General features: G+C 35.4%; 2 long non-coding RNA genes across 7 annotated transcripts; one reads left to right on the forward strand and one right to left on the reverse strand.

The window, feature by feature from the left end:
- The first annotated feature begins 1,347 nt into the window (after nucleotides 1-1,347).
- Nucleotides 1,348-20,041, forward strand: LOC127143133 (uncharacterized). 6 transcript variants are annotated; one of them, XR_007814341.1, is made up of 7 exons: nucleotides 1,348-1,574; nucleotides 4,092-4,579; nucleotides 5,780-6,267; nucleotides 7,468-7,955; nucleotides 9,156-9,643; nucleotides 10,844-11,310; nucleotides 19,148-20,041. It is a non-coding gene; the product is annotated as an uncharacterized LOC127143133 (long non-coding RNA). The 6 variants fall into 6 exon arrangements; XR_007814344.1 differs by lacking the exon at nucleotides 19,148-20,041 and having other exon boundaries at nucleotides 1,348-1,586; nucleotides 10,844-11,348; XR_007814340.1 differs by lacking the exon at nucleotides 19,148-20,041 and having other exon boundaries at nucleotides 10,844-11,348.
- Nucleotides 11,252-26,761, reverse strand: LOC108887908 (uncharacterized). The gene is made up of 4 exons (XR_001961713.2): nucleotides 26,367-26,761; nucleotides 24,127-24,309; nucleotides 20,066-20,154; nucleotides 11,252-11,350 (listed from the first exon to the last, which is right to left on the reverse strand). It is a non-coding gene; the product is annotated as an uncharacterized LOC108887908 (long non-coding RNA).
- Nucleotides 26,762-27,260: the final 499 nt, after the last annotated feature.

A 27,260-nucleotide genomic window follows, 5' to 3' on the forward strand; every position in this document is an offset into this window, starting at 1 on the left:
ACACAGGGGCGCCATTTACTCATTATTGTGTGTTATCTGACAGTGATGTGCTGGGCTTACTACTTCAATGCCAAGCAGGGCCGCTTTTAGGCAGGCATACCTGAGGGGGCAGTCCCACCTGAAGACTAAGCTTCTGCTGGAATAGCTCCTTGGATCACCGAGGCACATAAACCCCCCGACCACGATAAGGTGGCAATCCCCCGGGGAGGGGTTAAAAATAAAGACGAAAAATAAAATAACATAAAAGATCCCTCATCCAGATTTTAACAATTAACACCATAACATAGAGTTTCTCAACTGGATGAGCCTGACTCTAAAAATTTGAACTTAACAGTTAGGCCAAGTAAAGTTTTTGCTTTTAATTCTCTCGCTACGACGAATTTGACGGTGCTTCGCCGCTTCCTCCAGGTTTAACCGTGTCGTGCTGCCTCCTGCTCACTGAAATCTGGCGCGGTCATGTTGTGTCTCGGGAACGAGGATCCTTGCCAGTTTACAGCGGAAGCTGTGTAATGTGTAAAATTAAAGGTAAAACATGAATAAATGACTCAAAGCCGAGCCTTCATTTTCACACAGTGATATTTTGATTTTGTGGTTTAGCATTGCATTTATCAGTCACTCGTCAGATTTTGTTCTCGAACTTTTTTTGTTTTTGTTTTTTGGCCTCGTAAGGATTCACTGATATGATATTGTGGGCGATTTTTAATAACTCCCACCAGTTTTCTTCAAAGTATTTTACATTCGGAAGTCATTTACCTTATATGTGATAGTTTATGTGCAGTGTCTTATTTTTTTATATACCCTACAGTCTATGGTGACTTGGGTTCATTAAACCTGTCATCCATTCATATTCATGTATTTGCTCAAGACTTGTCTCAAGTGTGGTAAATCCTCATCATGTAGAAAATCACGGATGGGGCTGGTCGCAGAGATGAAGCGGGACTTGCAGTACCCCCACCTGAACTTCCCGTGGTGCTGATCATTTTCTCTTCCGTCGCCCACAGCCGCAAGTGAAAGACTGTTAATCCGGGACAGTTAAATAAATTGAGTAAAAAAGTATATCTGACACCCTTAAACCTTATCAGGGGCAATAAAGGTGCCGCAACTTACTACAGTATACATATATGTTAGAGGTGCATGCTCATTAGCTTGGCTATTACAAATTACACGTGGCTCATGTCCACTTTGTCAGAAAACAGTCACAAATAAAGGAGTTTCACCTTCAGATTTCGTGCACTAAGATCCTATTAACCATCTAAGGCCTCTCTCCGTCTTTGCAGCGGATGTATTTAAGACGGTTTCTAGGCGGACCAGAATGGACCGGCCAATCAGCGTTCTTCTGCCAATGTTAACTGACGTACGTCGTCTTTGGCTGCGACGTGTCTCGTCATTGGCCAAGACGTTGTGGGTGGAGCAGAGAGGCGGAGAAACAGATTTAAACCAAGTTTGAACAGTTACTTCTGTTTGCTAGTACTGTGAGAAAATCTCGTTACCGAAGACGTCTAATACAAACTGTGGAGCTGCTTTTTTGTCCAACACGAGTGAGACTGGATGAACAACACACCTGCTGCTCAAATGTAAGGCAAACGGTTAGTGGATAGCGTTTAATTCAATTATCAGTCGTTTTAATCTTGTGGGTAAGAGCGTGTTTCTGTGTTCGTGTAACTAAAGTGTCCCTGACATGAGTTGTGGAGGGTGGTAACTAGTTAGTAGTCAGCTTGTCTGTTTACAACTCCGCTTGCATCTCTTTACAAATACTCTGCAGACCTTTTACTGTTTCTTTGTAATTTTGTGCTCCAGCTTGGTCATTTTAAGTCAAACGGGGGATTATCATGTCGATGTGATCATTTTATGTGTATTTGCGGTGGTATTGCATAGTTTTGCGTCTCTAGTTGTTCTAGCTTTTGTGATTATTTTGCATCGTATCGTGTTCTTATAGTTTTATCTATTCCAGGCCACTTAACGTTTATTTGTGGCCATTTTGTGTTTCGGTGGCAGTTAAGCATCTCATTGCGGTCTTTTTGCGACTCCGTTTTTTGCCTCTGTCCTTGAAGCTTTGTGGCAGCAACCATTGATCCACTGATGGTGACTTTACTTAGCTCAGTTTTGTGTTAAATACAAGCTTGAAAACTAGATTTTAACTCTGTGCTCTTCCACAAGTTTTAAGCCACAAGAGTAGGTCACAATGTATGAGCAGAGATTACTGTAGGAACTTATTATAAAAAACAATTTAAAAAATTGCTTTTCTTTCTGAGATCAATAAAGTCATATTAACATAGTAACGTAATTCAACATAATTTATTCACCTCAAAACTTAGTTTGCTTGTCAATATTCTAGTGTTTAGTTTTCGGTTTTGTATTCTCCTGCTCTGCCCAAGTTTTGGAGGTGAACTATTCTTTACTAATTAGTTTATTTGTGTTTCAAGTGTTGTACTTGTGTTTTTTCCAAAATAATATGTTGTCATGTCGAGTCATATTTTTTGCACTGTAGCGTACAGATGCACTAACTTTACCTTCCAAGCTCCACTCATTAACAACGCACCTCAGACTAGTTCTCAGCAGCGTCTCATCTATGCTGAGAGTCAAAAGCACAGAACCCAAAATCTTCCAGTCACCGTCAATATAACGGTGACAGTGACAAAAAAACGTGAGAGCTGACCATGCATCAGTTGTTTTTGCTACTTTCTTGGCTTTCATCAAGTTCTTTTTCAGAGCTGCAGCTGTAAATCGCCTGACGTAATTTAAATCACCAAAGCTATTTGTTATTTGTTCCTGTCATTTTCTGTCACATGAGCGTTTAGGTACAATAAACCAGTAACGCGGGCTGTCGGCCAGATGGCCGCACATCAGAACATTTTCACCCGACTACTTTCTGAATGTTTCAAGTCACGTCACTGTCACTTTATATAATATTCTAACTCTAATCTTAAACCAGATGACGGATATTTGTCATTAGATGTCTGGATCTCCAGACAGCCGCTCTCAACGTCTCGTGTCCGCGTCGCGGAGAAACATTGATTGTTTTAAATTTGAAACAAGGCCGTGGATAATTCAGCTCCCAGTAGAAACCTCCTGAATGATGAACACTGAAGGAATCCTAACTTAAAAAACAATCTGAGCATCTAAAAACAGTGAGCTAACGTTAGCGGCAGCTCGGTTAACAGCCCACAGGCCTTTATTAAACCGATTTTCAACGTGAAATTACTAAAACGACTCCTGTGAGGACCATTAAGCAACACCCCACACCCACCTCCGGCATAATGCCATAATTCGCTTCTTTTTATTGCCGACGTCTGTTGCAGTCTTTTGCTTGCACCAATACAGAGCAAGGTGCAGCAGAGAAGCAGCATTCGGCAGAAACAGAACCATAAACTAGTGATGGGTAGATGTCGCCTCATGGAGTGTGTGGCACATTCTCCTAACTGTGTTGACACTGTGTTGGTGTATCGCTTAATAGCGACATCTGCTTAATTACAAAAATCATTGCAGGCAACCTGGATAAAGAGAGTGGAGAGAGACTGAACTAGGTTCATTCATTCTGACATGTGGACAAGTGCTAACTGAATGAAAGAGAAGTGTATATATTCCAATTAATTTGTTAAATTAATTAATCATGTCTATAAATTGAAAAAAAGAAAAGAAAATAGTACTAGTTATAATAATAGTCAAAAACTCAAAATAGTTGTGAGTTAATCTTCTGCCTGTGGACTGAAGTGTAATGTTGTAATATGTAATGTAAATGAAGTTAAAATCCTGCTTTCAAAAATTTACTTGGGTGAAAGTTTTTGTTATGCAGTTCACAGTAATATACATGATTCCTCCAGCGATTAGTTGACAGACAGTTAATATAGAAATTTAAGATTTAAGATAATCATTTTAGTAAATTTTTCCTGTGATGATTTTTCTTGTCATATGTGACAGTAATCAGCCCATTTTCTGAGACACTCCTCTAATGTTTGTTAAATGTTCTGGTTCAGCTGTAATGTTGAATATTTTTTTAGTGTTTTCATGGTTAAACTGTTGATGAGGAATAGGTAGTAGTGTATTGATCATTTTCCTTTCTATGTTTCTCTTATTCTCTGATTTTTTTCCAGGTGTCACCACTTCTTCCACGACATCGTCCACGGTCGTCAAGACATCCTCCACAGTAGCTGAGACATGGTCCATGATCGGAGAGACATTGTTGAGGATGAGGGAGACATCGTCCACGATCAGAGACATTGTCTATGATTGCAGAGACCTTGTCAAAGACGAGAGAGACGTTGTCCATGGTCAGAGACATTGTCCCATGCTTCGTAGAGACCTTGCGATAGAATCGGCGGAGACGGGGGTCACCGATTTGATGGCATTGCCCGCGATCAGGGGCATTGTCAATGATCACAGAGACACCGTCTATGATCTCAGAGACATCGTCCGCAATCACAAAGACATTGTCCATGATCACAGAGACTTTGTCCATAATCTCAGAGACATTGTCCGCGATCACAGAGACGTAGTCCACGATCAAAGAGACATTCTACACTATCGCAGCGAGTCTTTGTTCAATGAAGAAGTTCTTTGACACCAGGACAGAGGCCTCCAGGTAATTCACAGACAGCTTTACATAAACTGTCTAACACAGAGCATGGACATTAAACTGTTGATGTTCAGTATTGAGTACATCAGAAAAGTGGAATCATAGAAGTAATCTGCAATATAAAAATAAACAATATATAACACATCAATAGAAGTAATGTAAAAGCAATTAGAAACATCGGAAGTAAGATGTAATTGTCAAAGTAATCTGTTACAAGATGCAGCTTGCAACCGTAAACATTTTCTGTAAATTTAGCAGTAATATGTAAAAAGAAAGGTAATATGTAATGGTAAAAGTAATTTTATATTAGAGGTAACAGTAAAAGTAATCTGTAATATAAAAACAGTGCAGAAGTATTAGTAATTCAAAATAGAAGCAAAATGTCACATTATAGTAAGACATAAAAATATCAAATATTACTGTTATTGTTAAGGATCAGTCAAAATGGGACGGATAAAAATCTTAACTTCAGTTTGATTGTACATGATCAGAAATCATTAATCTTGTGTATGTGCTAGACATACTAGACTACACTGTACAAAGCAATATCAATTCTACAAATAAAACATTGCAGTGACTTGTTCATTAGTGTGTTAATTTTAACTGTTGGTCAGAGAGTAAGTTTAAAAATATCTTTACAGTTTATAATGACCAGTTCTACACTTTCTTACGTAAAGATTTTCACTAATGCTGCTGCTAAGACCTTTGTAAATTTGGTTGTTGTTCATTAATCAAAAACAACATGACACAAATACATGTTAAATATGTGTTAATAGGAAGAAGGTTGAAATGTGATACGATTCTGTACGTGATCATCTGTGGTGGAAGAATAGTCAGACTTTTTACTGAAGTATAATAAACAACACAAGTTAAAATCCTGCATTCACAAATTGCCTTAACTGTTAGCGTTTATTATTGCTGTGCAGTTCACAGTAACATATACAACTGCTTCAGTGATTAGCTGATCTATACACAATTAATAATCATTTTACTTTTTCTCAAGTACTTATTGTTGGTTCTTCAGGAGGTGATGACAGTCAACTGTTCATTTTCTGAAACAGCCCTCTGTTTGTTAAATGTTCTGGTTCAGCTGTAATGTTGAATATTTTTTAGTGTTTTCATGGTTAAACTGTTGATTAGGAATAGGTAGTAGTGTATTGATCATTTTCCTTTCTATGTTTCTCTTATTCTCTGATTTTTTTCCAGGTGTCACCACTTCTTCCACGACATCGTCCACGGTCGTCAAGACGTCCTCCACAGTAGCTGAGACATGGTCCATGATCGGAGAGACATTGTTGAGGATGAGGGAGACATCGTCCACGATCAGAGACATTGTCTATGATTGCAGAGACCTTGTCAAAGACGAGAGAGACGTTGTCCATGGTCAGAGACATTGTCCCATGCTTCGTAGAGACCTTGCGATAGAATCGGCGGAGACGGGGGTCACCGATTTGATGGCATTGCCCGCGATCAGGGGCATTGTCAATGATCACAGAGACACCGTCTATGATCTCAGAGACATCGTCCGCAATCACAAAGACATTGTCCATGATCACAGAGACTTTGTCCATAATCTCAGAGACATTGTCCGCGATCACAGAGACGTAGTCCACGATCAAAGAGACATTCTACACTATCGCAGCGAGTCTTTGTTCAATGAAGAAGTTCTTTGACACCAGGACAGAGGCCTCCAGGTAATTCACAGACAGCTTTACATAAACTGTCTAACACAGAGCATGGACATTAAACTGTTGATGTTCAGTATTGAGTACATCAGAAAAGTGGAATCATAGAAGTAATCTGCAATATAAAAATAAACAATATATAACACATCAATAGAAGTAATGTAAAAGCAATTAGAAACATCGGAAGTAAGATGTAATTGTCAAAGTAATCTGTTACAAGATGCAGCTTGCAACCGTAAACATTTTCTGTAAATTTAGCAGTAATATGTAAAAAGAAAGGTAATATGTAATGGTAAAAGTAATTTTATATTAGAGGTAACAGTAAAAGTAATCTGTAATATAAAAACAGTGCAGAAGTATTAGTAATTCAAAATAGAAGCAAAATGTCACATTATAGTAAGACATAAAAATATCAAATATTACTGTTATTGTTAAGGATCAGTCAAAATGGGACGGATAAAAATCTTAACTTCAGTTTGATTGTACATGATCAGAAATCATTAATCTTGTGTATGTGCTAGACATACTAGACTACACTGTACAAAGCAATATCAATTCTACAAATAAAACATTGCAGTGACTTGTTCATTAGTGTGTTAATTTTAACTGTTGGTCAGAGAGTAAGTTTAAAAATATCTTTACAGTTTATAATGACCAGTTCTACACTTTCTTACGTAAAGATTTTCACTAATGCTGCTGCTAAGACCTTTGTAAATTTGGTTGTTGTTCATTAATCAAAAACAACATGACACAAATACATGTTAAATATGTGTTAATAGGAAGAAGGTTGAAATGTGATACGATTCTGTACGTGATCATCTGTGGTGGAAGAATAGTCAGACTTTTTACTGAAGTATAATAAACAACACAAGTTAAAATCCTGCATTCACAAATTGCCTTAACTGTTAGCGTTTATTATTGCTGTGCAGTTCACAGTAACATATACAACTGCTTCAGTGATTAGCTGATCTATACACAATTAATAATCATTTTACTTTTTCTCAAGTACTTATTGTTGGTTCTTCAGGAGGTGATGACAGTCAACTGTTCATTTTCTGAAACAGCCCTCTGTTTGTTAAATGTTCTGGTTCAGCTGTAATGTTGAATATTTTTTAGTGTTTTCATGGTTAAACTGTTGATTAGGAATAGGTAGTAGTGTATTGATCATTTTCCTTTCTATGTTTCTCTTATTCTCTGATTTTTTTCCAGGTGTCACCACTTCTTCCACGACATCGTCCACGGTCGTCAAGACGTCCTCCACAGTAGCTGAGACATGGTCCATGATCGGAGAGACATTGTTGAGGATGAGGGAGACATCGTCCACGATCAGAGACATTGTCTATGATTGCAGAGACCTTGTCAAAGACGAGAGAGACGTTGTCCATGGTCAGAGACATTGTCCCATGCTTCGTAGAGACCTTGCGATAGAATCGGCGGAGACGGGGGTCACCGATTTGATGGCATTGCCCGCGATCAGGGGCATTGTCAATGATCACAGAGACACCGTCTATGATCTCAGAGACATCGTCCGCAATCACAAAGACATTGTCCATGATCACAGAGACTTTGTCCATAATCTCAGAGACATTGTCCGCGATCACAGAGACGTAGTCCACGATCAAAGAGACATTCTACACTATCGCAGCGAGTCTTTGTTCAATGAAGAAGTTCTTTGACACCAGGACAGAGGCCTCCAGGTAATTCACAGACAGCTTTACATAAACTGTCTAACACAGAGCATGGACATTAAACTGTTGATGTTCAGTATTGAGTACATCAGAAAAGTGGAATCATAGAAGTAATCTGCAATATAAAAATAAACAATATATAACACATCAATAGAAGTAATGTAAAAGCAATTAGAAACATCGGAAGTAAGATGTAATTGTCAAAGTAATCTGTTACAAGATGCAGCTTGCAACCGTAAACATTTTCTGTAAATTTAGCAGTAATATGTAAAAAGAAAGGTAATATGTAATGGTAAAAGTAATTTTATATTAGAGGTAACAGTAAAAGTAATCTGTAATATAAAAACAGTGCAGAAGTATTAGTAATTCAAAATAGAAGCAAAATGTCACATTATAGTAAGACATAAAAATATCAAATATTACTGTTATTGTTAAGGATCAGTCAAAATGGGACGGATAAAAATCTTAACTTCAGTTTGATTGTACATGATCAGAAATCATTAATCTTGTGTATGTGCTAGACATACTAGACTACACTGTACAAAGCAATATCAATTCTACAAATAAAACATTGCAGTGACTTGTTCATTAGTGTGTTAATTTTAACTGTTGGTCAGAGAGTAAGTTTAAAAATATCTTTACAGTTTATAATGACCAGTTCTACACTTTCTTACGTAAAGATTTTCACTAATGCTGCTGCTAAGACCTTTGTAAATTTGGTTGTTGTTCATTAATCAAAAACAACATGACACAAATACATGTTAAATATGTGTTAATAGGAAGAAGGTTGAAATGTGATACGATTCTGTACGTGATCATCTGTGGTGGAAGAATAGTCAGACTTTTTACTGAAGTATAATAAACAACACAAGTTAAAATCCTGCATTCACAAATTGCCTTAACTGTTAGCGTTTATTATTGCTGTGCAGTTCACAGTAACATATACAACTGCTTCAGTGATTAGCTGATCTATACACAATTAATAATCATTTTACTTTTTCTCAAGTACTTATTGTTGGTTCTTCAGGAGGTGATGACAGTCAACTGTTCATTTTCTGAAACAGCCCTCTGTTTGTTAAATGTTCTGGTTCAGCTGTAATGTTGAATATTTTTTAGTGTTTTCATGGTTAAACTGTTGATTAGGAATAGGTAGTAGTGTATTGATCATTTTCCTTTCTATGTTTCTCTTATTCTCTGATTTTTTTCCAGGTGTCACCACTTCTTCCACGACATCGTCCACGGTCGTCAAGACGTCCTCCACAGTAGCTGAGACATGGTCCATGATCGGAGAGACATTGTTGAGGATGAGGGAGACATCGTCCACGATCAGAGACATTGTCTATGATTGCAGAGACCTTGTCAAAGACGAGAGAGACGTTGTCCATGGTCAGAGACATTGTCCCATGCTTCGTAGAGACCTTGCGATAGAATCGGCGGAGACGGGGGTCACCGATTTGATGGCATTGCCCGCGATCAGGGGCATTGTCAATGATCACAGAGACACCGTCTATGATCTCAGAGACATCGTCCGCAATCACAAAGACATTGTCCATGATCACAGAGACTTTGTCCATAATCTCAGAGACATTGTCCGCGATCACAGAGACGTAGTCCACGATCAAAGAGACATTCTACACTATCGCAGCGAGTCTTTGTTCAATGAAGAAGTTCTTTGACACCAGGACAGAGGCCTCCAGGTAATTCACAGACAGCTTTACATAAACTGTCTAACACAGAGCATGGACATTAAACTGTTGATGTTCAGTATTGAGTACATCAGAAAAGTGGAATCATAGAAGTAATCTGCAATATAAAAATAAACAATATATAACACATCAATAGAAGTAATGTAAAAGCAATTAGAAACATCGGAAGTAAGATGTAATTGTCAAAGTAATCTGTTACAAGATGCAGCTTGCAACCGTAAACATTTTCTGTAAATTTAGCAGTAATATGTAAAAAGAAAGGTAATATGTAATGGTAAAAGTAATTTTATATTAGAGGTAACAGTAAAAGTAATCTGTAATATAAAAACAGTGCAGAAGTATTAGTAATTCAAAATAGAAGCAAAATGTCACATTATAGTAAGACATAAAAATATCAAATATTACTGTTATTGTTAAGGATCAGTCAAAATGGGACGGATAAAAATCTTAACTTCAGTTTGATTGTACATGATCAGAAATCATTAATCTTGTGTATGTGCTAGACATACTAGACTACACTGTACAAAGCAATATCAATTCTACAAATAAAACATTGCAGTGACTTGTTCATTAGTGTGTTAATTTTAACTGTTGGTCAGAGAGTAAGTTTAAAAATATCTTTACAGTTTATAATGACCAGTTCTACACTTTCTTACGTAAAGATTTTCACTAATGCTGCTGCTAAGACCTTTGTAAATTTGGTTGTTGTTCATTAATCAAAAACAACATGACACAAATACATGTTAAATATGTGTTAATAGGAAGAAGGTTGAAATGTGATACGATTCTGTACGTGATCATCTGTGGTGGAAGAATAGTCAGACTTTTTACTGAAGTATAATAAACAACACAAGTTAAAATCCTGCATTCACAAATTGCCTTAACTGTTAGCGTTTATTATTGCTGTGCAGTTCACAGTAACATATACAACTGCTTCAGTGATTAGCTGATCTATACACAATTAATAATCATTTTACTTTTTCTCAAGTACTTATTGTTGGTTCTTCAGGAGGTGATGACAGTCAACTGTTCATTTTCTGAAACAGCCCTCTGTTTGTTAAATGTTCTGGTTCAGCTGTAATGTTGAATATTTTTTAGTGTTTTCATGGTTAAACTGTTGATTAGGAATAGGTAGTAGTGTATTGATCATTTTCCTTTCTATGTTTCTCTTATTCTCTGATTTTTTTCCAGGTGTCACCACTTCTTCCACGACATCGTCCACGGTCGTCAAGACGTCCTCCACAGTAGCTGAGACATGGTCCATGATCGGAGAGACATTGTTGAGGATGAGGGAGACATCGTCCACGATCAGAGACATTGTCTATGATTGCAGAGACCTTGTCAAAGACGAGAGAGACGTTGTCCATGGTCAGAGACATTGTCCCATGCTTCGTAGAGACCTTGCGATAGAATCGGCGGAGACGGGGGTCACCGATTTGATGGCATTGCCCGCGATCAGGGGCATTGTCAATGATCACAGAGACACCGTCTATGATCTCAGAGACATCGTCCGCAATCACAAAGACATTGTCCATGATCACAGAGACTTTGTCCATAATCTCAGAGACACTGTCCGCGATCACAGAGACGTAGTCCACGATCACACAGAGTCTTCGTACAATGAAGATGATCTTTGAGACCAGGACAGAGGCCTCCAGGTAATTCAACAGCTTTTCATCAACCATCCAACACAGGGCACTGAGGGCAGAAGTAATAGTAAACTAAAATAGAAGTAAAAATATCACAATATAGTAAAGCACCAAAAATGTCATAGTGTAAAAAGGCATCAAAAACACCAAAGTATAGTAAGACAGAAAATAGTCAAAAATTTGAAAATGATCAAAAAAAGTGATAATATAGTTTGGCGTCAAAAACCATCAATAAATGTCATAGTATAGTATGGTGTCCAAAAATGTCATAGTATAGTTTGGCGTCAAAAATGATAAAAAAAAAAGTCTTAGGTTGGCATTAAAAACCATGAAAAAAGGTCATAGTATAAAAAGGCATCAAAAACACCAAAATATAGTAAGACATAGAAAATTGTTAAAAAATGTCATAGTATAGTATGGTGTCAAAAATAGTCAAAAAATGTCATAGTATTGCAAAGTGTCAAAAACCATCAATAAATGTCATTGTATAAAAAGGCATCAAAAACACCAAAGTATAGTAAGACAAAAAATAGTCAAAAAAAAGTCATAGTATAGTATGGTGTCAAATATAATGAAAAAATGTCAGTATAAAAAAGCATTAAACCATCAAAAAAACCAAAGTATAGTAAGACATAGAAAATTTCATATAGCAAAGTGTTGAAAACCATCAATAATTGTCATCAAAAACCATCAAAAAAATGTATTGTAAGACATAAAAAATAGTCAAAAAATGTCATAGTATGGTGTCAAAAACCAAAAAAATGTCAGAGTGTAAAAAGGCATCAAAAACACCAAAGCATAGTAAGACAGAAAATAGTCAAAAATTTGAAAATGATCAAAAAAAGTGATAATATAGTTTGGCGTCAAAAACCATCAATAAATGTCATATTATACCATGGTGTCAAATATCATGAAAAAATGTCATAGTATGGTGTCCAAAATGGTCAAACAATTTCATAGTATAGCAAAGTGTCGAAAGCCATCAATAAATGTCATAGTATATAGTATGGTATGAAAAATGTCATAGTATAGTTTGGCGTCAAACATGATCAAAAATGTCATAGTATAGCATAGTGTCAAAAAGGGTAAAAAAATGTCACACTATGGTAAGGCGTAAAAAATGGTCAACAAATGTCATAGTATAGCATGGTGTCAAAAATGATTAAAAAAGTCATAGTGTAAAAAGGCATCAAAAACACCAAAGTATAGTAAGACAGAAAATAGTCAAAAAATGTCATATTATGGTGTCAAAAACCATCAATAAATATCATAGTATAGTTTGGCGTCAAAAAAAGTCATAGTATAGTATGGCGTCAGAAACCATGAAAAAATGTCAGTGTAAAAAGGCATCAAAAATACCAAAGTATAGTAAGACATAGAAAATTTCATATAGCAAAGTGTTGAAAACCATCAATAATTGTCATCAAAAACCATCAAAAAAATGTATTGTAAGACATAAAAAATAGTCAAAAAATGTCATAGTATGGTGTCAAAAACCATCAAAAAATGTCATAGTGTAAAAAGGCATCAAAAACACCAAAGTACCGTCAAAAAAACCCTAGTAAGACATAAAAAATGTCATACTATGGTAAGGCATCAAAAACCATCCAAAAATGTTGTAGTATAGTAAAAATGATTAAACAAAGTCATAGTATGGTATACCGTCAAAAATAATCAAAAAATTTCATATAGCAAAGTGTTGAAAACCATCAATAAATGTCATCAAAAGCCATCAAAAAAATGTATAGTAAGACATAAAAAATAGTCAAAAAATGTCATAGTATAGTATGGCGCCAAAAAGGGTCAAAAAATCTCACACTATGGTAAGGCGTAAAAAATGGTCAACAAATTTCATAGTATAGTTTGGTGTCAAAAACCATCAATAAATGTCATAGTATAGTATGGCATCAAAAAAAGTCATAGTATGGTATGGCGTCAAAAACCATGAAAAAGTGTCATAGTGTAAAAAGGCATCAAAAACACCAAAGTATAGTAAGACATAGAAAATTTCATATAGCAAAGTGTTGAAAACCATCAATAAATGTCATCAAAAACCATCAAAAAAATGTATTGTAAGACATAAAAAATAGTCAAAAAATGTCATAGTATGGTATGGCGTCAGGAAAAACATGAAAAAATGTGATAGTATAGTATGGTATCAAAAATTATCAAAAAAATTCATAGTATAGCAAAGCGTCGAAAACATCAATAAATATCATAGTATAGTTTGGCGTCAAAAAAAGTCATAGTATAGTATGGCGTCAGAAACCATGAAAAAATGTCAGTGTAAAAAGGCATCAAAAATACCAAAGTATAGTAAGACATAGAAAATTTCATATAGCAAAGTGTTGAAAACCATCAATAATTGTCATCAAAAACCATCAAAAAAATGTATTGTAAGACATAAAAAATAGTCAAAAAATGTCATAGTATGGTGTCAAAAACCATCAAAAAATGTCATAGTGTAAAAAGGCATCAAAAACACCAAAGTACCGTCAAAAAAACCCTAGTAAGACATAAAAAATGTCATACTATGGTAAGGCATCAAAAACCATCCAAAAATGTTGTAGTATAGTAAAAATGATTAAACAAAGTCATAGTATGGTATACCGTCAAAAATAATCAAAAAATTTCATATAGCAAAGTGTTGAAAACCATCAATAAATGTCATCAAAAGCCATCAAAAAAATGTATAGTAAGACATAAAAAATAGTCAAAAAATGTCATAGTATGGTGTCAAAAACCATCAAAAAATGTCATAGTGTAAAAAGGCATCAAAAACACCAAAGTACCGTCAAAAAAACCCTAGTAAGACATAAAAAATGTCATACTATGGTAAGGCATCAAAAACCATCCAAAAATGTTGTAGTATAGTAAAAATGATTAAACAAAGTCATAGTATGGTATACCGTCAAAAATAATCAAAAAATTTCATATAGCAAAGTGTTGAAAACCATCAATAAATGTCATCAAAAGCCATCAAAAAAATGTATAGTAAGACATAAAAAATAGTCAAAAAATGTCATAGTATGGTGTCAAAAACCATCAAAAAATGTCATAGTGTAAAAAGGCATCAAAAACACCAAAGTACCGTCAAAAAAACCCTAGTAAGACATAAAAAATGTCATACTATGGTAAGGCATCAAAAACCATCCAAAAATGTTGTAGTATAGTAAAAATGATTAAACAAAGTCATAGTATGGTATACCGTCAAAAATAATCAAAAAATTTCATATAGCAAAGTGTTGAAAACCATCAATAAATGTCATCAAAAGCCATCAAAAAAATGTATAGTAAGACATAAAAAATAGTCAAAAAATGTCATAGTATAGTATGGCGCCAAAAAGGGTCAAAAAATCTCACACTATGGTAAGGCGTAAAAAATGGTCAACAAATTTCATAGTATAGTTTGGTGTCAAAAACCATCAATAAATGTCATAGTATAGTATGGCATCAAAAAAAGTCATAGTATGGTATGGCGTCAAAAACCATGAAAAAGTGTCATAGTGTAAAAAGGCATCAAAAACACCAAAGTATAGTAAGACATAGAAAATTTCATATAGCAAAGTGTTGAAAACCATCAATAAATGTCATCAAAAACCATCAAAAAAATGTATTGTAAGACATAAAAAATAGTCAAAAAATGTCATAGTATGGTATGGCGTCAGGAAAAACATGAAAAAATGTGATAGTATAGTATGGTATCAAAAATTATCAAAAAAATTCATAGTATAGCAAAGCGTCGAAAACATCAATAAATATCATAGTATAGTTTGGCGTCAAAAAAAGTCATAGTATAGTATGGCGTCAGAAACCATGAAAAAATGTCAGTGTAAAAAGGCATCAAAAATACCAAAGTATAGTAAGACATAGAAAATTTCATATAGCAAAGTGTTGAAAACCATCAATAATTGTCATCAAAAACCATCAAAAAAATGTATTGTAAGACATAAAAAATAGTCAAAAAATGTCATAGTATGGTGTCAAAAACCATCAAAAAATGTCATAGTGTAAAAAGGCATCAAAAACACCAAAGTACCGTCAAAAAAAAAAAGTCAAAAAAACCCTAGTAAGACATAAAAAATGTCATACTATGGTAAGGCATCAAAAACCATCCAAAAATGTTGTAGTATAGTAAAAATGATTAAACAAAGTCATAGTATGGTATACCGTCAAAAATAATCAAAAAATTTCATATAGCAAAGTGTTGAAAACCATCAATAAATGTCATCAAAAGCCATCAAAAAAATGTATTGTAAGACATAAAAAATAGTCAAAAAATGTCATAGTATGGTATGGCGTCAGGAAAAACATGAAAAAATGTGATAGTATAGTATGGTATCAAAAATTATCAAAAAAATTCATAGTATAGCAAAGCGTCGAAAACATCAATAAATATCATAGTATAGTTTGGCGTCAAAAAAAGTCATAGTATAGTATGGCGTCAGAAACCATGAAAAAATGTCAGTGTAAAAAGGCATCAAAAATACCAAAGTATAGTAAGACATAGAAAATTTCATATAGCAAAGTGTTGAAAACCATCAATAATTGTCATCAAAAACCATCAAAAAAATGTATTGTAAGACATAAAAAATAGTCAAAAAATGTCATAGTATGGTGTCAAAAACCATCAAAAAATGTCATAGTGTAAAAAGGCATCAAAAACACCAAAGTACCGTCAAAAAAAAAAAAGTCAAAAAACCCTAGTAAGACATAAAAAATGTCATACTATGGTAAGGCATCAAAAACCATCCAAAAATGTTGTAGTATAGTAAAAATGATTAAACAAAGTCATAGTATGGTATACCGTCAAAAATAATCAAAAAATTTCATATAGCAAAGTGTTGAAAACCATCAATAAATGTCATCAAAAGCCATCAAAAAAATGTATAGTAAGACATAAAAAATAGTCAAAAAATGTCATAGTATAGTATGGCGCCAAAAAGGGTCAAAAAATCTCACACTATGGTAAGGCGTAAAAAATGGTCAACAAATTTCATAGTATAGTTTGGTGTCAAAAACCATCAATAAATGTCATAGTATAGTATGGCATCAAAAAAAGTCATAGTATGGTATGGCGTCAAAAACCATGAAAAAGTGTCATAGTGTAAAAAGGCATCAAAAACACCAAAGTATAGTAAGACATAGAAAATTTCATATAGCAAAGTGTTGAAAACCATCAATAAATGTCATCAAAAACCATCAAAAAAATGTATTGTAAGACATAAAAAATAGTCAAAAAATGTCATAGTATGGTATGGCGTCAGGAAAAACATGAAAAAATGTGATAGTATAGTATGGTATCAAAAATTATCAAAAAAATTCATAGTATAGCAAAGCGTCGAAAACATCAATAAATATCATAGTATAGTTTGGCGTCAAAAATAGTCATAGTATAGTATGGCGTCAGAAACCATGAAAAAATGTCAGTGTAAAAAGGCATCAAAAATACCAAAGTATAGTAAGACATAGAAAATTTCATATAGCAAAGTGTTGAAAACCATCAATAATTGTCATCAAAAACCATCAAAAAAATGTATTGTAAGACATAAAAAATAGTCAAAAAATGTCATAGTATGGTGTCAAAAACCATCAAAAAATGTCATAGTGTAAAAAGGCATCAAAAACACCAAAGTACCGTCAAAAAAAAAAAGTCAAAAAAACCCTAGTAAGACATAAAAAATGTCATACTATGGTAAGGCATCAAAAACCATCCAAAAATGTTGTAGTATAGTAAAAATGATTAAACAAAGTCATAGTATGGTATACCGTCAAAAATAATCAAAAAATTTCATATAGCAAAGTGTTGAAAACCATCAATAAATGTCATCAAAAACCATCAAAAAAATGTATTGTAAGACATAAAAAATAGTCAAAAAATGTCATAGTATAGTATGGCGCCAAAAAGGGTCAAAAAATCTCACACTATGGTAAGGCGTAAAAAATGGTCAACAAATTTCATAGTATAGTTTGGTGTCAAAAACCATCAATAAATGTCATAGTATAGTATGGCATCAAAAAAAGTCATAGTATGGTATGGCGTCAAAAACCATGAAAAAGTGTCATAGTGTAAAAAGGCATCAAAAACACCAAAGTATAGTAAGACAGAGAAAATTTCATATAGCAAAGTGTTGAAAACCATCAATAAATGTCATCAAAAACCATCAAAAAAATGTATTGTAAGACATAAAAAATAGTCAAAAAATGTCATAGTATGGTATGGCGTCAGGAAAAACATGAAAAAATGTGATAGTATAGTATGGTATCAAAAATTATCAAAAAATTTCATAGTATAGCAAAGCGTCGAAAACATCAATAAATATCATAGTATAGTTTGGCGTCAAAAAAAGTCATAGTATAGTATGGCGTCAGAAACCATGATAAAATGTCAGTGTAAAAAGGCATCAAAAATACCAAAGTATAGTAAGACATAGAAAATTTCATATAGCAAAGTGTTGAAAACCATCAATAATTGTCATCAAAAACCATCAAAAAAATGTATTGTAAGACATAAAAAATAGTCAAAAAATGTCATAGTATGGTGTCAAAAACCATCAAAAAATGTCATAGTGTAAAAAGGCATCAAAAACACCAAAGTATAGTAAGACAGAAAATAGTCAAAAATTTGAAAATGATCAAAAAAAGTGATAATATAGTTTGCCGTCAAAAACCATCAATAAATGTCATAGTATATAGTATGGTATCAAAAATGTCATAGTATAGTTTGGCGTCAAACATGATCAAAAATGTCATAGTATAGCATAGTGTCAAAAAGGGTCAAAAAATGTCACACTATGGTAAGGCGTAAAAAATGGTCAACAAATGTCATAGTATAGTTTGGCGTCAAAAACCGTCAAAAAATGTCATATTATACTATGGTGTCAAATCTCTTGAAAAAATGTCATAGTATAGTATGGCGTCAAAAATGGTCAACAAATTTCATAGTATAGCAAAGTGTCGAAAACCATCAATAAATGTCATAGTATATAGTATGGTATCAAAAATGTCGTAGTATAGTTTGGCGTCAAACATAATTAAAAATGTTATAGTATAGCATGGTGTCAAAAATGATTAAAAAAGTCATAATATAGGTTGGCATTAAAAACCATGAAAAAAGGTCATAGTATAAAAAGGCATCAAAAACACCAAGTATAGTAAGACATAGAAAATAGTCAAAAAATGTCATAGCATTGCAAAGTGTCAAAAACCATCAATAAATGTCATAGTATAAAAAGGCATCAAAAACACCAAAGTATAGTAAGACAAAAAATAGTCAAAAAAAAGTCATAGTATAGTATGGTGTCAAATATAATGAAAAAATGTCATAGTATAAAAATGCATTAAACCATCAAAAAAACCAAAGTATAGTAAGACATAGAAAATAGTCAAAAAATGTCATATTATATTATGGCGTCAGAAAAACATGAAAAAATGTGATAGTATAGTTTGGTGTCAAAAATGGTCAAACAATTTCATAGGATAGCAGTGTCAAAAACTATCAATAAATGTCACAGTATAGTATGGTGTCAAAAAAAGTCATAGTATGGTATGGCGTCAGAAACCATGAAAAAATGTCATAGTGTAAAAAGGCATCAAAAACACCAAAGTATAGTAAGACATAGAAAATTGTCAAAAAATGTCATTGTATAGCAAAGTGTCAAAAACCATCAAAAAAATGTCACAGTATGGTATGGCGTCGAAAAATGTCAAATGCAAGAGGTAGTTTATAGGAAAAGTTATATGTATTAATAGAGGCATTTGAGGGACATTTAATTACATTTGTAATAATGTTTGAGGACTTGAAGGTTTGGACAGTTTCTGTGATTAACATGTTCTGTCTCTGCAGGTGGAGAAGACTGCATCACCTGAAGAGGACAATCAAAGTAGTTAAATGTTCTTAAAGATGTTTAGAGATGTATAAGATTTTAATAAGCATGTCCTCATATGTGCTCACCACTATATGAAATGTTAAGTGAGAGAATAAAACAAAGAGTCTCCAAGTGGTCAAACATCTGTCATTATCTTTGCTGTGGTTTGTGAAATGTTGTCTATAACAGAATCAATAACGTTTTGTCACTTAACTTTTGAAATAAGTGTTTGTATTTTTGAATTAATATCACAAAATGATTTTGTAATGCAGAAATGCCAACAATTCTCTATTTGCAGCTTGCAATTAAAATGTATAACTGAGGCTGAAAACTCTGATCTCTGGCTAAATGCCAAAAACTGTAACCCTAACCCTAACCTCTGGCTACAAATGGCTAAAAGCCATAACACTAACCCTAGTAAATGTAAATGTAAAAAAAAAACATAGTACAGTATGTTGTCCAAGAAGTGATAAAAATGCCATAGTATAGTATGGCGTCAGAAAATGGATAAAAAATGTCATAGTGAAATATGGCATCAGCAATCTCATAAAAATGCCATAGTATGTCATCCAAACAGTCAAAAAAATGTCATATATATAGTAAGGCAACAAATAGTAAGGGATCAGAAACCATCAAGGCCAAATAACCATAAGGCGTGAAAAAGTGGCCAAAAGCTGTAACCCTAACCTCTGGCTATAAGTGGCCTCTGGCTAAAAATATTCACTTTCATACAATATTAAACAGACGGGCAAAATATGTCTCTGTGATCATTGACAATGTCTCTCTGATCGTTATTTTTATATTGCAGATTACTTCTATTGTTACACTTTTCTAATATATTGAACATAAACCATTTAATGTGTTGGACAGTTGATGTAAAGCTGTTTGTGAATTACCAATGTCTCTCTGATGATGGACCACGTCTCTGCGATCATGGACGACGTCTATGTGGTTGTGGATGATGATGTTGACCAAGTGGTGACACCTGGAAGAAATCAAAGAGAAACACACAAAGGAAAATGATCAATACACTACTACCTATTCCTCATCAACAGTGTAACCATGAAAACACAGATAAATATTCAACATTACAGCTGAACCAGAACCTGCTTGAATAGTTCCCTCTCATCACCTGAAGAACCAACAACAAATATTTGGAAGAAAGTAAAATGATTATTAATTGTGTGTCTATCAACTAATCACTGAAGCAATCATGTATTTTACTATGAACTGCACAACAATAATAAACACTATCAGTTAAGTCAGTTTTTTAATGCAGGATTTTATCTTGGGTTGTTTATTATACGTCTGAGTATTTCCTCCACCACAGTCAGTCACATACAAAATCATTATTTCACATTTCAACCTTCTTCTTATTAACACATATTTAAAATGTCTTTGTTTTGTGTTGTTTTCGTTTAATGAATTACAACAAAGATCTTAAGAGCAGCTTTTTACATTTTAACTAAAATAGTGTAGAACTGATTGTAATAAACTGTAAAGATGTTTTTTAAATCATTCTCTGACCAGCAGTTAAAATGAACATACTAATGAGCAACTCACTCCAACATTTTATGTGTAGACTTGATATTGTTTTGTACGGTGTAGTCTAGCACATATACATAACTAAGAATTTCTGATCATGTACAATCAAACTGAAGTTAAGATATTTTTCAATCCCATTTTGATTGATCCTTAACAATAACAATAACATTTGACATTTTTATGCCTTACTATAATGTGACATTTTTACTTCTATTCTGGATTACTATTACTACTTTTATATTACAGATTACTTTTACTGTTACCTCTCATATTAGATTACTTTTATCATATTACTTTACTTATTACATATTACCTGTTGCAAACGACATCTAGTAACAGATATTTTGACTACTACATCTTACTTCTGATATTGCTGATTACTTTAACATTACTTCTATTCCTTGTAGGTCCTGGCCCCTTTTTAGGTCCTGGCCCCTTTTAGGTCCTGGCCCCTTTTACGACAGCAATTGGTTCTGTTGATAACTGTACCAGGGATTTGAATACAACCTTGTCTAGTCTCCTTGATTCAGTTGCACCTCTCACCACTAAAATTAAACAGCCAAAGAGGTCCACTCCCTGGTTCACAGACGACACACGTGCTCTGAAGCAGGCCTGTCGGAAATTAGAGCGCAAATGGCGCAAATCCAAATCAGAAGCTCTGTATCTCCAGTGGCACCAGGGTGTTCTGGAATATAAGCATGCACTGTCTACTGCCAGAGCAGCATATTTTTCAAATTTAATCAATAGCAATAAACATAATCCTAGATTTCTTTTTGACACTGTAGCTAAACTCACTAAAAAGCAGCCGCCTCCTAGCTGCTCGCCCTTTACTGCCTGTGAGTTTCAGAATTTTTTCTGCAGTAAAATTGATGAGATTAGATTAAAAATCAGTTCAGTTTCTCCAGCATCTGCTGCAGAACCGGCTGTGCATCATACTGAGTCTCAGAGAGTTTCTGCTCTGATGAATTTTGACATTATATGTCTTGATTCATTATCTAAGATAGTACTAGCTTCTAAACCCACCACTTGCCTTTTTGATCCTTTACCGGGTAAACTTTCCAAAGATCTCTGGCCAGTCTTGGGCCCTGCAGTGCTGAATATTGTGAATCTATCGTTGACGACTGGCACTGTTCCTTCTAGCTTTAAAACAGCTGTGGTTAAACCTTTACTTAAGAAACCACACCTTGATCCTGGGTCTTTAGGTAACTATCGGCCTGTCTCAAATCTCCCATTCTTCTCTAAAATACTAGAAAAAGTGGTGTATCAGCAGCTTTCAGCTCATTTAGCTGATAATAATCTATTTGAACCGTATCAGTCTGCTTTTAGGGCCTTTCACTCTACTGAAACAGCACTTGCTAAAGTAGTAAATGATCTGCTACTCTCTCTAGATTCAGATTCCACCTCTATGCTCATATTACTTGATCTTAGTGCAGCCTTTGATACTGTAGATCACCGTATACTCATGGACCGACTGGAAAATAGATTTGGAATCTCTGGCGTGGCCCTCAGCTGGTTAAAATCTTACTTATCTGACAGAACTCAGTGTGTCTCTTGTAATAACACTGTATCATCCTTTTCTGATGTGAAATATGGGGTACCCCAGGGTTCTGTTCTTGGCCCCCTGCTTTTCTCTCTATATATTTCTCCTCTTGGCCAAATTATTCGGAGTCATGGAATTAATTTTCACTGTTATGCTGATGATACCCAGCTATATGTGCCTATAAAGGCTGATAATGCCTCTCAAATTAGGGTATTAGAGATCTGCTTGTCATCTGTTAAAAGCTGGATGTCTCAAAACTTCCTGCTTCTTAATTCAGACAAAACGGAAATGCTGGTTATTGGCCCAGTTCGATCATGTAACTATATCCCTTGACAGCTGTGTTATCTCTCAAAGTACAACAGCCAAAAATCTGGGTGTCACACTTGATCGTACTCTTTCCTTTGATCAGCATATTAAAGACATTACAAAGACCGCCTTTTTTCACCTATGCAATATAGCTAGGATTTGGTCTTTTCTTTCCATGGCAGACGCTGAAATTCTAGTCCATGCCTTTGTTTCTTCTAGACTGGATTATTGTAATGTTTTGCTTTCAGGACTACCGCGCACTAGCACTAAAAGTCTGCAAATGGTTCAGAATGCTGCAGCTAGAATGCTGACCAGATCGAGAAGGTTTGACCATATTACCCCGGTTTTAGCCTCCCTTCACTGGCTCCCTATTCATGTTAGATCAGACTTTAAAGTTCTCTTGATGACTTATAAAATTCTAAATGGGCTAGCCCCCTCATACCTGTCTGATCTTCTTAACCCTTATATTCCCTCGCGTGCTCTGCGTTCTCAGAGTGCAGGGCTGCTGTCTGTCCCTAGAGTCAAAAAGAAGTCAGCAGGCTGCAGGGCCTTCTCCTATCGGGCCCCCTTCCTCTGGAACAACCTCCCTAGTGATATTAGACAGGCTGACTCAGTTGAGGCCTTTAAATCCAAACTAAAAACTCATCTTTATGCCTTAACTTTTAACTAGCACATTATTCTGGTTCCTATTTCAGGATACCATTTTTCCCTCGGCAGGTTGGGTCAGTCTCAATGCATCAGTTAAGATTAATAGTTAGTAAATGTTATCCATGATGTCCTGCCGACGAGATTATTATTAACTGTCTTAATATCACTGCATCACTTTAACTGTGTGTTCTTCCCTCAAGCACATTACTGCCCAGGCTGTGCTTCTCTCTCTCTCTCTTCTACTGTCTCTCACTGCAGGGTTCTGCCTCCAGAGCTGGAGAGTCTCCTGCTGCTCCCATGATCCAGCTCAACCCATGATGCAACAATAATTAAAACATTTACTAGTGTTATTGATAGTGTTAGTGCTATTAATGTACCATCGTTTGTCATTATTATTCCTTTAGCTGTAATAATAATTATTACTATTATTATTATTATTACTATTATTACTACTACTATTTACACTTTGACTTAGTCTGTGTATGTGCAATGTTGTCTTTCTCCTACCCCATTCCCCCACCCCCCTCTCTTTCTGTCTAAACCCAACCGGTCGAGGCAGATGGCCGCCCACCTTGAGTCCGGTTCTGCTCGAGGTTTCTGCCTCTTAAAAGGAAGTTTTTCCTTGCCACAGTCGCCTAGTGCTTGCTCATGGTGGGATCTGTTGGGTTTTTCTCTGTAAATCTTATAAGATAAAGAGTACGGTCTAGACCTGCTCTATATGTACAGCGTCTCGAGATAACTTCTGTTGTGAATTGGCGCTATATAAATAAAATTTGACTTGACTTGACTTCTATTAACACAGATTACTTACACATTCTTTTTACATAGCAGATTACTTCTATTATTACACTTTTCTGATATACTGAATACTGAACACAAACAATTTAATGTCAGCGCTCTAAGCTGTTTGTGAATTACCTGGAGGCCTCAGGCCTGGTCTCAAAAAACTTCTTCATTATACGACGACACTCTGTGATCGTGGACAATGTCTCTCTTATCATGGAGTGCTGTCAAATCGGGGAACATTGTCTCTGTGAGTCATGGACAATGTCTCGGATCTTATCCATTTCAGTGGGCGAAGTGGTGACACCTGGAGGACATCTAAGAGAAACATACAAAGGAAAATGATTAATACATTACTACCTATTCCTCATCAATAGTTTAACCATGAAAACACAGCTAACATTACAGCTGAACCAGAACATTCAACAAAATATTTTTATGCCTTACTATACTATGGAATTTTTGACATCTTTTTCTTCTGGATTACTAGTACTTCTGCATTGTTTTTTTTTTACTGCAGATTACTTTTACTGTTACCTCTAATATTAGATTACTTTTACACAGAAACATTCAAAATTGATCCCAACTGGACTTAGTTTGTTGTAGGTAGATGAAATATGGACTGTAGTGTATAATTTGTCAACAGCTATGTGATGTGCAAAAAGTGAAGTGCCTCAAAGCAGAGAATACTGCAATAGCTAATGATCCTAAAGAAATATTGTGTGGAAACGGTGTTATCATTATTTGCTGTATGATTCAAAGAAAATGTGATAGGTGTTAAAGGTCACCGTGTGAGAGTAGATGTTAGTGTTCACTGCATACAATACATACTTTGTGTAATCCATATTAAATTTTTTTTTAAATGATACAAGAAGAGTTAAGAAATAATGGTGTAAAAATCAAAGATAACTTAGTTTAAAAAAAAATACAACCAGGACAGGCCAGAACATAATGGTGTAAAGCAGAGAATGAACAGGCCAAATGAGGACAGGGCCTGTCCTGACATGACCCTGTAAGCTGGAGTTGGCCAGAGGAAAAGCCCAGGTGCTTTCCAGTAGATAGTGGCATTTGGTGATAAGTTAATAGTGTATTTTAATGAGGGGACCAAGGATGGACATTTAGACAAACCAGTGTTTTAATGGTGTATATTTACCAAACCAATAAAATGACCAGAGGGGCATGGAAAGTCACAGCCAAAACTGTAAGAAGAGAGACATGAGCCAGTACAGTTTGGAGCTCTTCTGATGTATCTTGTATGCACTGTGAATTGTTCTCAGGTTTCTTTGTCGACAAATAAACTCTGCTGCCTTGGATACTTCCGTCTCCTGATAATGCTTGAACACCTGAATCTGGCTGAAGATTTCTGATCGCGGCCCAGTTGTTTGGGACTCTAAACCCAATCCACATCAGGACCACATATATAACATGCCCGGATGTACAAAAAAGTCTCATAGGCTGCGGTCCAATAGTCCTTTTTGCTTAGGAAGGTGCGTAACTGAGTGAGATGACTTGGAAGTATCTCAGTGGCAGCCATGATAAGAGCTAGTCGAATTCTCTAAAAGTTAAGAAAAAGAGCGTCTGTGTTTCCTATCTTATCTCCTTCAGCATAGGATACACTGGACCTTCCTTTACAAAAGGAAAGGAGAATTCCTTGCAGCAGCACCATTTAAAGCAACACACTGTCGTAATTATACCGCGGCAGATCCACATACATGTAGTTGAAACAGACCTCCTGTTTTATGATTGTGACACGATCCAAAACTTCTGAAAATCCTTCCCCACCATGGGGGCACATTGTCTTGGAAACAAACTCCTAGAAATTGTAATCACATCGACTTAAAACTCAGTCAGTATACTGTTAAAAGTTATCAAAAGCTTGCGTTTTCGTCAAAGGGGTGGCCGTGGGGGCACCTCAAATGTGCTGTTGCTAACGCTGACATCCTGGTGTAAAGCAGCCAGGTGCAGCCGCAATAGGATACAAAATAACCAGACACAAAACAATGACAACAACATGATATACCGCTATAAACTGAGTTAAAATGACCAGGATGGAACACAAAATTACAAAGAGATGCAAAATGTCGGCAATGTGACTGTAAACACTTACAACAGGGATTTAAACAGGCTAGCAAGAGCTCGTTGTGTTTTCACCATTGTATATAAAGACCCCTAATGTGGACGGGTGAAAACTCACAACTCATGTCAGGGACGCCTCAGTCACGGAAACAGAAACACACTCTTACCCATGCAATAAAACGACTGAGATTGGAAACACGGTCAAAAGATATGTCAATAAAAGAGAAGGCTAGTGCTAACGCTCGCCGCTAACGGAAATGCTAACGCTAGCCGCTATCTAGTTCGACCCATAGCCTTACCTTCGCGCCGCAGGTATGTTCAGCGTCCATGTCTCACTCATCTTCGACAAAAAAGCAACTTCACAGTTTGTTTTAGCATCCAGGCTTCTTCGGTAATTGAGTTTTCTCACAGTACTGACAAACCGAGCTAACGCTTCAGACGTTGGTTTTAATCTGTTTCCCGACTTCCGTTTCTCCACCTCTCTACGCTCCTCCCAGAAGTTCACGACCAATGACGACACACGCAAGCGACAACACAGAGAAAACGCTAATTGGTTAGCTAAGGTCATGGATCACGGATATATTATAATATATCCATACACCCAAAGAGAGGGAGAGAGCGCGGAGGGATACAGGGATGAGATTAAGTACAATTAAGTACTGCAATTATTTGCATTAAGTTTTAACACATTCTTTGTTTAGATGATCTATTAAAATGTGTTTTCTTAACTACTAAAATTTTGATTTGAGGAGGCAAGAAATTTGTTTGGGGGGGCGCATCTATCATTTAGGCCACATCAATATATCTATGTTAACAGTATAAATCCAGACATATCAGCCCATACTGACTTGGGGACGGAGGCTGGGAGATGCGGATGAAAGCCCTGGCAGCATTGTTGTGGGCTGATGTTTTTACATACTTGGCCATATTTAAGGGCACATAAATTTGTGCTGGATACCTGTTACCACAAATGAAAAAAACACACATTTAAAGAGGTAGAGGAACAATTTTAAGGTGGGTTCCTCTTGAATTAGTCCACACCCCTGATGCGCCTCAGGCTGCAGGCTGCACAAGTCGAGTGGAATGACTCGCAACTCGTGATCCCCCATTCTTTGTAGCGCCAGACCTTAAAAGATGCTTTCTCCCCCTGTAATCTCTCTCTTCGCAGCTTGTAGTCGTAGTGTAGTGTTAGA

The sequence above is a fragment of the Lates calcarifer genome, linkage group LG2 (assembly GCF_001640805.2).
Source record: "Lates calcarifer isolate ASB-BC8 linkage group LG2, TLL_Latcal_v3, whole genome shotgun sequence".
Lineage (NCBI taxonomy): Eukaryota > Metazoa > Chordata > Actinopteri > Centropomidae > Lates > Lates calcarifer.